Source organism: Lynx rufus, unplaced genomic scaffold (assembly GCF_022079265.1).
Source record: "Lynx rufus isolate CCGP_SWC_20201006 ecotype Redwood Valley unplaced genomic scaffold, mLynRuf1.p SCAF_8, whole genome shotgun sequence".
Taxonomy (NCBI): Eukaryota; Metazoa; Chordata; class Mammalia; order Carnivora; family Felidae; genus Lynx; species Lynx rufus.
Window position 1 is genome coordinate 12,351,898 of NW_025814896.1, and position 11,734 is coordinate 12,363,631.

At 46.5% G+C, this 11,734-nt stretch overlaps 1 long non-coding RNA gene and 3 other non-coding genes across 6 annotated transcripts; all 4 read right to left on the reverse strand.

The window, feature by feature from the left end:
• Window positions 1-7,643: 7,643 nt before the first annotated feature.
• On the reverse strand, window positions 7,644-11,671 carry LOC124503732 (uncharacterized). 3 transcript variants are annotated; one of them, XR_006960254.1, is made up of 6 exons: window positions 11,058-11,671; window positions 10,609-10,720; window positions 9,679-9,746; window positions 8,850-8,944; window positions 8,366-8,445; window positions 7,644-7,887 (listed from the first exon to the last, which is right to left on the reverse strand). It is a non-coding gene; the product is annotated as an uncharacterized LOC124503732 (long non-coding RNA). The 3 variants fall into 3 exon arrangements; XR_006960255.1 differs by lacking the exon at window positions 9,679-9,746 and having other exon boundaries at window positions 8,825-8,944; window positions 11,058-11,667; XR_006960253.1 differs by lacking the exon at window positions 9,679-9,746 and having other exon boundaries at window positions 11,058-11,663.
• On the reverse strand, window positions 8,575-8,668 carry LOC124504492 (small nucleolar SNORD12/SNORD106). The gene has a single exon (XR_006960465.1). It is a non-coding gene; the product is annotated as a small nucleolar SNORD12/SNORD106 (small nucleolar RNA).
• Window positions 9,019-9,109, reverse strand: LOC124504491 (small nucleolar SNORD12/SNORD106). The gene has a single exon (XR_006960464.1). It is a non-coding gene; the product is annotated as a small nucleolar SNORD12/SNORD106 (small nucleolar RNA).
• Window positions 10,794-10,884, reverse strand: LOC124504490 (small nucleolar SNORD12/SNORD106). The gene has a single exon (XR_006960463.1). It is a non-coding gene; the product is annotated as a small nucleolar SNORD12/SNORD106 (small nucleolar RNA).
• Window positions 11,672-11,734: the final 63 nt, after the last annotated feature.

Here is an 11,734-nt window from a genome sequence, read left to right on the forward strand (position 1 = left end):
AAGTACATTTAACAACATTGCCTGCAATTGTTGTGGGAAAATGCTAGAAATGAGAGCAGATTATGGTCTGTGCCAAAGGCAGACATGGTGCCTGGAAGGAGCAATCTGCAAGGATCTCTGGGAGACCACTGGCAAAGAGGTTATTTTGGAGTCCTTGGGTTCAAATCCCAGCTCTGCCTCTGTACCAGTCATAGCCCCTTGGAAAGAGAACAATTCCGGCAGACTCTATTTAGAGAATACCGCAAGTGTGTGTGCAGAATATAAGGAAACCACCAGGGCTAGTGAGGAACGCTGGAGCTGGAAATAGAAGGGGGCACCCCCTATGGGGGTGAAGGAGCCAGGGGAGGAGAAGCTACCATAACCCGGAAGAAGAGTTAGATGGAGAAGCACCCTGCAGGGTGAGGCCAGGGGAATGGCCAGCTCAACTTCAATTACCACTCCCCCTTCCAATCTCCTATTGAAGCTCCCAGCACGGGCTCTGGCTGTCCATGCTCCAGGAGCACTGAGCAAGGTAGACTAGGGTGAGGAGGCAAGGGAAGACCTTGGCAGAGCCATTAACTACCTGTTTGGCTTAGGTAAATCACTCCCCCTCTCTGGAGAAAATGGAGAAAGCTCCATCTTCTCATCCATAAAGTCGGGATGATAATATTACCTCCTTTGTAGAATTGAGGTAGGGGATAAATTATAACATGTGTGGAGCCCGGCAGGACATTTCAATAAATGACAATTACAGGTGATGGTCATGACAAGAATGACTTGAGTAGGGAGTAATGGGGCTTAGAGAGAGGTATGCTCTCTATGCATCAGGTACTATGACAAATACCACCCCACTCCGTACATAGCTCCTCTTGCTGTAAAATCATCGGGTCAACCTAGGCAGAGCCAAAATTGATGTCAGAACTCCAGACGGCACCAACTGCCACTTTAACATCGGAGAGAAAAAAGAAAAGCTCTCACCTGCTAGGACCACCCCCAACCCAAGCCTTCCCATCTGCAAACTGTGGCCCCGTGGTACAGGTCTGTTTTAGCAAAAGGACCATTTGTTTAAATGAGCCTGCCAAGTGAGAGGATCCAGATTCCTCCTTTTCTCTCTTTTTAAAAAAGCCACAGATATAAATAAGCCCAAGATGGTCTGTTTCTGCCATGACTAACAGATAAAAGAAAAGACAGTCACCTTCTAAATAGACCAGCAATTAATTAACATTGGGAACTTGGGAGGAATTGATTGGGGGACCCGTCCAATGGGTGGGCCACGGGGCCTGCCAATTCCATCCACCCAGGCTTTGAAGCCAGTTTAGAAACTGTTGGGAAAACCCGAAAAACCCAATTCCCACCCCCTCCCACCCACACCAGACAATCTTGAAGGAAAATACCCAAGTTGACGGAGAAATGAGTTACTCGGAACATACAAAGTCCATCAAATCTTCATCTTAAAGAGTAGATGCCATGTTCCCAAGCCAGGTGCCCCCAAGGAATTAGGTTGACAGATTCAGCAAATAGAAATATGGAATGCCTGGGGCTCCTGGGTAGCTCAGTCGGTTAAGCCACTGACTCTTGATTTCGGCTCAGGTCATGATCTCACAGGTTCATGGGATGATGCCTCACATCAGGATCTTCACTGACAGTGCGGAAACTGCTTGGGATTCTCTGTTTCCCTCTCTCTCTGCCCCTCCCCTGTGCATGTGCTCTAGCTCTCTCTTGCTCTCTCAAAATAAATACATAAAGTTCAAAAAAAAAATACAGAATGCCCAGTCAAGTGTGAATTTCAGATAAACAACGAACAATTTTAACTGTGTCCCAAATATTGCATGGGATGCACTTACACTAAAAGATTATTTGTTATTTATCTGAAATTCACATTTAACAGGGCATCAGGTGCTTTATCGGGCTCAGGAATGATGAGGGCGGTCCTGAAGGGACACAGCCCAAACCAAGCCTGTGGACACAGGCTCAAACTGGCAGCCTCCTGAACATCTGAGGCCCATACATGTGCATTTTCTAAGTCTTCGCAGTTAGTAAAATTGGAATCGGTTGAGAACAGTTTAAGGATTTCTGGCTGCCTTTAAGAATGGGAAGCTCCAGCCGTGCTGCTACTAGCCACCCTCTTATGATAACATAATGGGGACAGAAGGGAACGTGGGAAAGTGAAAACTGATCACTGATGTGTTAGATTGAAGGGATTGTGGGTACACTTGTTTCTGGCTGGTTTGTTGCATGGGTCTAGTGGTGGCACCATTAGTAGCCCACGTTTCAGGCCTGGGGAATGTGCCCTTTCTCAGGCTTCGCTGCTGCACTCGACCCCAGAAGTGCTACCTGCACGATCTGAAAAGCTCGCCCATCTGCAAGGCCACTACCAGGCCATCTTCCTTCTTCCCAGCACAAGGGTGGAGGCTTTGCTCCCACCAGTTGGAGAAATATGTGCCCACAGTGCCGCCTAGAGACACAGGCTGGAGTTGCAAGTCCTGGAAGGCACCCCTCTCCATCTTCCCTGGCAATTGTGTAGCCATAATTAGAAATGAGGTAGACAAAATCTAGGAGAAAAGAGGAAGATTAAAAGAAACTAAAAAATAACAAGCGTGTGAGAAGTTCTTTCCATGTTCCAAGCAGAGTTATGTGTTCTTTTATGCCTCGAAAGATCCCCAAAGGCTGGATACCATCCATGTTCCTACTTTGCAAATGAAGAAACTGAGGCTCAGAGATGTGAATCATTTGCTCAAAGCTGCATGGTTAATAAAGGGCAGAGCTATGATCCAAACCCAAGAAATGCAAGTCTACAGCCCATGTTTTTTGTTAATATATATATTTTTAATGTTTATTTATTTTGAGAGGGAGGGAGAACACTCATGCATGTGGGAGCAGGAATGGGACAGAGAGAGAGAGAGGGACAGAGGATCTGAAGCAGGCTCCATGCCGACAGCAAAGAGCCTGATTCGGGGCTCAAACTCACGAACCATGAGATCATTACCTGAGTCGAAATCAAGAGTCAGATGCTTAACTGACTGAGCCACCCAGGTGCCCCTGTTGTTAATATTTTTTAATATTATCATACAATAAGGTTGACTTTAGTTTTTCTTCTGGTGCACAGTTCTACAAACTTTGACATATGTATAGGGGCAACTGGTTTTGACTCAATTTTGGCTCAGGTCATGGTTTCACTGAGTTCAAGCCCTGCATCAGCTCCACAATGACAGTGCAGAACCTGCTTGGTATTCTCTCTCTCTCCCTCTCTCTGCCACTCCCTGCCCCCCACCCACTCAGAATAAATAAACTTTAAAAAATGTATAAAGTCATGTTACCACCACCACAATAAGGATACCCCAAAACTTCCTTGTGCTATTCCTTTATATTCACATCCCCTACTCATCCTAACTCTGGCAACCACTGTTCCCCATCACTGTAGTTTTTTCTTTCCAAGAATATCAAATAAATAGAATCATGCAGTATGTAACCATTTGAGGCTAGTTTCCCTCACTCCGCACGCATATCTTGGGATTCATCCAAATTGTTACCTGTATCACAAGTTTATTCCTTTTTACTTGGGTGAAGATGGTTATAACTAATTGAACACTTAACCTGTGCCAAGGCTATACTAAGCATTTTGACATTATCTCATTTGATCCTCACAGATTCTGAAGAGGAAGGTAATGTTATACCCATTTTATAGATGGGAGATTGGTAGAAGTCACAGGCTGTATGCCAGGGGTCAGGACTAGTCCCAGACTCAGAACCAGTTATAAAATTGCTCTGTTCCTGGACAACAAAAAGTGAGGTGTGGGGGAGACAATACCATCTCCTTGCTGGAATTCTGCAAGATGATCTGTGGGTCCTTATCTTTCCCCACAGCCTCCCAGAAATGCTTGTGATTCCATTAATGCAGCTAGTGAGGGTCTCAAGCAAAAGCCCTTGCAAGAGAGTAGAGCATAGAAATTAGGGGCCCAGGATGGAGTTCAAATCCTAGCTGTCACTCCCAAGGTGTGTAACCTCAAGTAAGCTGGTAAACCTCCCTGAGCCTCAGTTTTCCTGTCTTTAAAATGGGATAGTAAAAATAAAAATAAAATGGGGTAATAACAAGCAGGGTTGGGATATAGATTAAATAATAATTAACAAAATATCACACATGATAAGCACTCAATGAACACATTTATCCCTATAGTACCCTAACACAGACCTCCTCCCATCTGAGTGTGGCAGGAAGATTTGTTTATTCACTAGATATGTATTGCGTCCCTACTATTTTCCAGGCCTTGGGCTAAATGCTTTGCAGACATGAGTTTAGTGAACCTTACAAATTATTGGAAGTAGATATTGTTATGAACCCCTATTTCACACATGAGGAAACTGAGGCTTGTAGAGGTGAAGTTATTTGCCAGACCCCTCTGCTAGGACAAAGAAGTAAAATAAGACTGAAGCATCAACTGTTTGGTGGGACTGAAGCTAGGGAGACAGGATGCAGAATTCGGGTATCCGAGACCTACCATTGGCCCTGGAGCTCAGGGAAGCAGTGACAGCAAACCCAAGAAACAAGGTGGGTGGGAGATCTCTCAGGAGCTTCTTTGGTCCCTACCTGGCAGGCATTTGGGGCCACTTCTTCCAACAAGGAAACCCAGCAAAAGCATTTGAACTTTTAAGAGCCAAAAATTGACTCTTTCCTACATCCATTAGGCGGCATACGAGCTATTGGCTGCACTTAAGAGCCAGACGGACAGGGCTCGAATCCTGGCTCTGCCACTCTTACCAGCTGTGTTGACCTTGGGCAAGTTGTTTCACCTGAGACCATTCCTTCAATTGTCAAATGAGGTTAATAACACAGCCTGCCTCACAGGGTTGTTGGAAGAATATTTTATTACATGTAAAGAACTGTAATTAACACATAGTGAGGGCTCAGTAAATGTTAGCCGTGGTTACTATGATTATTACTGCAGGGGCCGGTACCTAAGAGGGAAGCAGACCATGGTGAGACCTGTGGTGACCTGGAAAGCACAAGGGCATCCCTGCCCAAAGGGATGGATGTTATTCAGCCACAGTCATTATTACCAGGTAGGAAAACGAGTCCACAATGACCAGACCTTCCAATTTTCCACTCAAAGCCACACTGGCCTCCTTTCTACTCTCAACACAGCAACCAACAGGCATGTTTTTGCCTCAAGGCCTTTGCACTGGCCTGCAATGTACTATCCCACTGATATTCACACAACTTACCCTCTGATCTAGTTCAGCTCTGTACCCAAATGTCCACCTTGACATTTCCATTCTTATCCCTTTTCCCCACTGTAATGGGTTTTCTCTATTGTATTCATCATTAAATAACAGGCTACTATTTTTTTTTAATTTTTTACTTTGAGAGGGCGAGAATGAGCGAGGGTGGGGCAGAGAGGTGGGGAGAAAGACAGGCTCCACACTGTTAGCAGACCCCGACACAGGGCTCCATCCCACGAACCACAAGATCGTGACCTGAGCTGAAACCGAGTTCAACCAACTAAGCCACACAGGCACCCCAACATACTATTATTTTTTATTCTTTTTTCCTCCATTGGCAAGTTCATTTTCCACATTGGCAATAACCCCCCCCCCACACACACACACTATTTATATTCTCACACCTAGAACAGAGCCTGGCACATGGTAGGTACTCAATACTTATGGAATGGATTATGTCTTCATGCTGCCAGTTTGTGAGTGATAATTCAATGACCAAAGGAATCATTTGGCCATTTTTGCCTTATTGAGCACCTACTATATGCAAGGAATAGGTCTGGAAACTGCAGAGGATAAGAACAGAAAACCCTCCTGTTCTAGTAGAAGGCAATAAGTTGGAGAGGAAAAAGGAGGGGCGCTTTGGAATCAAACACATCAGTTGGTGACCCAATTCTGTCTCTTGTATAGAGCTGGGGAACTGACTCTGAGTGTCACTCCCCCACCTGTACAATTGGGGTAAGAATCATGCCAGTTTTCTCCTCACTGGGCTGTTGTGATGAGTAACAAAGTGTGCATGTCAAGTGCTTTAGCACAGTCCAGCCAAAAGGTGAAGTGTGTGATTCATTCTTTCATTTAACAAATACTTAGTGAGTGGCCTACCACATGCCAGGGACTGTGCCACTTGCTGTGGAGGGGCTACAAAGGGAAAGTTGCTACTTACATGGAGTTCTGGTTTAATAGGGGCGGGGGTGAGGGAACACTGACAATACACTATATACACATACTATGTATATATACATATATATATACACACACACACACACATACTAGATCATATATATATACACACACTATATATTAAAAATGTCACATATGCATAGGTACTATTTATTAGGCAGTAGTAATATGAAAATAAAATACAGGGTAAAGGAATAGAAAGGGAACAGATTATTTTAGATAGGTCCCCAGAGAGGGTGACACTGAATAAACAGCTGATTGAGACAAGGGAGTGAACCAGGCAAAGATACGAAGAGGCTAGGATTGGTCACTCCAGGCGGAGGGAACATCAAGTCCAAATATTTTGAAATAGGAGTGATCCTCAAGTGGAAGGAAGTTTGATGGCTGAGACAAAGGGATGGGAGGTCAGAAATCAAGGAAGATGGTGCGGGCTGCTGACTGGCTTCTACTCTGCGTGAGGTGGGGACGCTGGACGTGGAGTGATTCTTTGGTTTTCAAGATCACTCCAGCTGCGTAACAGATCTTAAGGGGGAGTGGTAGTAGAAAGGACAGTAATGAAAGCTTGGAGGATGGTTTGAATCAGCAGTGACACAAACAGATGGTAAGAGGGGCAAACTTCAGATGTAATCTGAAGGCAGAAACCAATAGGATTCACACAAGCGAAATGTCAAGGGTTAATTCCCAAGGTTTTCAGCCTGAGCAACTAGACTGAAGGTGTTGCCAATACCTGGGATAGGACTGTGGGAGGGGCAGTGGGGAGGGATCAGTTCAGCTTTTGAAGTTTAAATTGAATACAGGAAGGGGAACACAAGTCTGGAAATGTAGCTTGGGGACCAGTTTCTAATGTGCTGACAAGAAATTCAGGAAGGTCAGCTGGCTGAATTCAGGGACTTAATCTTAGAATTTGTCTGGGGAAGGATCTGCTCCCCAATTCAGTCCGTGGCTGGAGTCCACCTTGTTGCATAGATGTTTCACAGGAGAGCTTGCTTCAACAAAGCAAGCAAGCCGAAGACAGATATGAAGGGAACTAGCCAGAGAATTAGCAAATCAGGAATCTAATCTCGTGACCTACCCTCTTCTGTGGTTTTCTAGTCACTGGAATCACTAGGTCCAACACACTCAAGGAGAGGTGATCACCGGAGTCAATACCAAGAGCTAGTTTATAAGGCACAATATAAATGGCCCAGTGTGGAATGCCATCTTTCTCAGGTTAGACTCTTAGGACATTTGTTACAATTATTGGGCAAGGGGAAGAAACACTAGGAGGAGACAAAGGAGAAGGAAAATTGGCCAGTCTGGTATTTTCCAAATCAAGTATAGCCCCAATCCCATTTACTAATCTCATTAAGTCACTTATAAAGCAAAGAATCTACTTGTCCAAGTTTGGGATCTGCCCTCCATTTGCTCTGACCCTGGAGTTTGACCCCTGTAGACATTTTGTTAATTACCCCTGGGTTCAAGGTTTATCTGTTAACCAACTATAAGAGCACTTTTACTTGAAGAATTTTATTTTCTTACTCCAGATTGGGAAGATACAAGTTAGAAATTTTACCACAGTTCAACAATAATTCTTTATTCTTCAAAATGCACACAGGCCCTTAGACAGTCTTCAGGTTACACAAAAGCCCTGTGAGACTGATTCATCCAGAACTATTAATTATCCTTTCTCAGAAAAGCACAAGGTCAAGGCCAATCTTTTTCGAGGCTTGTATTCAAACTCCAGTTGAGAAAATCCTTAAAAAAAAAAAAAAAAAAAAAAAAAAAAAAAGATTACAATCAAAATACTGACATGTAATTCTGATATAAAATGCTCCTTGTTTAGGATGAGACATCTGGTTAAGACTTCAGGAACTAGGTGGATGTACAAATAAGTACCAAACATTCTAGAAGCAAGCTGCCATGTTCAAGAGGAGGTCCATGTAGCAAGGATTTTCTTACAAAAAAGAATCCCAATTGAAACATGACCTGGAGCTTCCTGCTTTTTTGTATTTTCTGCCAAGACAGACAGAATTAACTTCATTTTTTCCCTTCTTCCAAGACCTAGCAGTACCAATAGGTTAACAGTCTTCCTCAATTCTCCCCTCCCACTTGGGAAATGGGTTCCTAGGTTATTCCCTAGCGGGCAAATGCAACACCACTATTGGGGGGGGGGGAGCACATTTAACCTTCTTACAAGGGGACTGACAAATAATGCCATTTGCAGAAACCTCACCTGTTATGGGACAGACTTGAAACAAGCAGATCAGTCTACATCAATCGACTTACTGCCCTGTGCCTCACAGGGCTCGGGACCTGTAAGAAGTTAGCAGATAAAACCAAGATAAAGGACCCAATTCCTGGGAGGAAAAAAAGCAGAGCAAGCTCAAACCCCACTAAAAACAAAACCCACATAGAAGGATAGAGATAGAAGTTATCTCTGGGGCCAAAGCATCAGACAAAACACTGGCTAATGGTTCAGTTAGATCAACAGGGTCGATCTGATGGGGAAAAAAGTTATGTCATCAGCTGCAATGACCAAATTTGAGTTAGAACAGAACATGAGGAGGACAATCCCCACATTTAAAATTAAAGTGAAAGTAGGGGTGCCTGGATGGCTTAGTTGGAAGAGTATGCAACTCTTGATTTCAGTGTCCTGAGTTTGAGCTGCATGCTGGGTGTAGAGATCACTTACAATTTAAAAGAAAAGCAGTTACTACCTCTCCCTTCTCCAGATCCTGTGTCTACTCAGCCACGTGGACATCACTTCCCACTCCTGGTCCACTTGGAAGCCTGCTTTCTGCCAACAGTAAATCTGAGATGAAAAAAAACCAGGAGGTCTCAATCAGCTAGATGCCCAAGGGTGTGGGGAATAGAGGAGCTGCTCCAACTGGCATATCAGACAAAAACTGGCTTGGAAAAGTTAGATCAACATGGTCGATCTGTTGGGGAAAAAAGTTCAGTCATCATATATGCCAGTAGGGAGCTCTTGTTCTCACAGAAAAAGGACTGAACAAGGAATATTTGCTTGATCTACTTCTAACACCTGCATAGTCAACGTTTGAGCACACCTGTATTCTGTTGGCAGTAACAACTAAGATAGACACCCCTGCTTTCTGAGGGTGTACTTACAGAAACACTCTGGGACTGCAAGTTTTAAGAAAAATCTGTCCCCCCAGTTAAGTCCTGCCCTCAAGAGGTCATTCCTGGACTCAAGTGAATTTAAAGGGTACACAGTGCAAGATTAGCTTGAGCGTCTAGGTCAACACACTTCGCTTTTCTTTTTTTTTTCTTTTAATTTTTTTTTTCAACGTTTTTATTTATTTTTGGGACAGACAAAGACAGAGCATGAACGGGGGAGGGGCAGAGAGAGAGGGAGACACAGAATCGGAAACAGGCTCCAGGCTCCGAGCCATCGGCCCAGAGCCTGACGCGGGGCTCGAACTGACGGACCGTGAGATCGTGACCTGGCTGAAGTCAGAAGCTTAACCGACTGCGCCACCCAGGCGCCCCCGCTTTTCTTTAAAAATAAAAAAAAAAAATCCTTACGTGGGGCATCGATCTGGCTGGCTGGGTTGGTAGAGCATGTGACTCGATCTTGGAGTCGGAAATCCAAGCTACACAAAGGGTGTAGAGACTACTTAGAATTTTAAAGTCTCTCGTAACTACACCCCCACCCCCGCACTGCCTCCTGCCAGTCTCTCCCTTGCAGTGTATTCCATCTCCCTTGTTCTGCCTTAGGTGAACCCTTTTACCACCAGCACACACAGCCTCGGCCTCCACCGCACCAGGCTGCCCCATGATCGTGTTATCCATCCACTTGGAAATCTAAGTGCACACAACGGTGTATCACAAAAACGAAAACCAAAAAACCCACATCACATGTGAAGGAATGGGACCCAAAAATGTGCTTTCAGGAGCACTAAGGCATTTAACAATGAGCTAGGGGCCCCGGGGTGGCTCAGTCAGGATTCTCTTACCCCCTCTCTCTTGGTCTCACCTCCGCTCCCACGTACTCTCAAAATAAGCCTTAAAAAATTAGCATCTATTCACCTTAAAGAGATCATTCCTTGGATCGTCTGGGTGGCTCAGTCAGTTGAGCCTCTTAACTCCTGATTTCTGCTCAGGCCATGATCTTACAATTCATGAGATCAAGTCGCTCATCCGGCTCTGCACTCAGGGGAATGCTCTCTCAAAATAAACATTAAGACAGAGAGAGGGACCTGGGTGGCTCAGTCCATTGAGCATCCTACTTTGGCTCAGGTCACGACTCACAGTTTGTGAGTTCCAGTCCTGCATGGGGCTCACTGCAATGGGCGCGGAGCCCGCTTCAGATCCTGTCTTCTCTGTTGCTCCTCCCCCACTCACGCTCTGTCAAAAATTAAAATCTTCATTTCTTTCCCCCCAAGTCTGCTTAGCAGGTGAAAAGGCTCCCCACAGCACGCATTTCCTACAATAGGCCAGGAGACCTATGCTTACCCCAAGTTAGGAGACCGAAGGCTGGAGACGTCTATGTGGGGGTCTCTTGGAGGCCCAGCAGCGAGTGCCTCCCTCCTCCAAGATCCATTCGGTACCCTCTGATCGCGCTAACCTGCGAACCAAAAAAGGGGCATCAATCGCCATCCTTCCCACGGTTGGAAAAGAACATGGCCGGGCCTCGTGAGGCTGGTGTATCAGAACTAACTGGCAAGTGTTCAAAGACATCACCATTGTCGATCTGATGGGGAAAAAAGCGAAGTCATCATTTACACCAGCCAAGGACTCCTCAGGTCCGCAGGCAGGCGCGGATTTTTCCCAGTTTAAACTCGTCTCCTCAAAGCCTTAAGGCCCATTTAAGGTCAGTAGAGAGAGACCGGGCAGGGGCGACAGCAAAGAGGAAAAAGGAGGAACAGAGATCTCGAAGAGAAAACAACAGGATCTCCACTCACCACACACAGTAGCAAACCCGAGTTTCCGGGCCCAGACTTCATCGGATGGGTCGGATGAGGTACGACCCAACACAAGACAGAAGAACCAGGGCCACAGACGCAAAGGAACGAGAAACGCCCTAGACCTCTCTTATATAACCAGAGGAGGCTCTCGCGCCTGCGCACTGTGCCGGTGGCACTTCCCGTTCCCTCCCGCGCCACGCGGGGCTCTCTGGGAAATGTAGTCTCGGAGTCGCCGGGGCGAAGGCTATCTTATGGTTGTCAAGGCCGCCCTAGCCCCGCCCCCTTCCCGGTACACTCCGGGCCACAAGGGCTCGTCGGCCTCGCCGCCATGTCGCGCTTCACACGCACCAAGCCACCCGGCGGGTTCCCCCTCCTCCGGGGCGGGCTCAGGCCTGCGACGGCCCTGGGCGCTGTTAACCCGCCCTCCTCAGTCCCCTCCCCTCAGCCGCGCCCGCCCGAGCCCGCCGGCCCCGCCGCCGTGGGGAGCTGAGGCGACACCAGTCCGTCCACCCGCCCCTGCCGGGCCTGAGGGCGGAGGCGCCGGCAGAGCATCAGGGCCCGGCCCCCTCGTTCGCAGCCCAGAGGTCCCCTCCTCCTCCTCCTCTTCCTCCTTCTCTTCCTCCTCCTCCTCTTCCTCCTTCTCTTCCTCCTCCTCCTCCCCCCCCCCCCCCCCC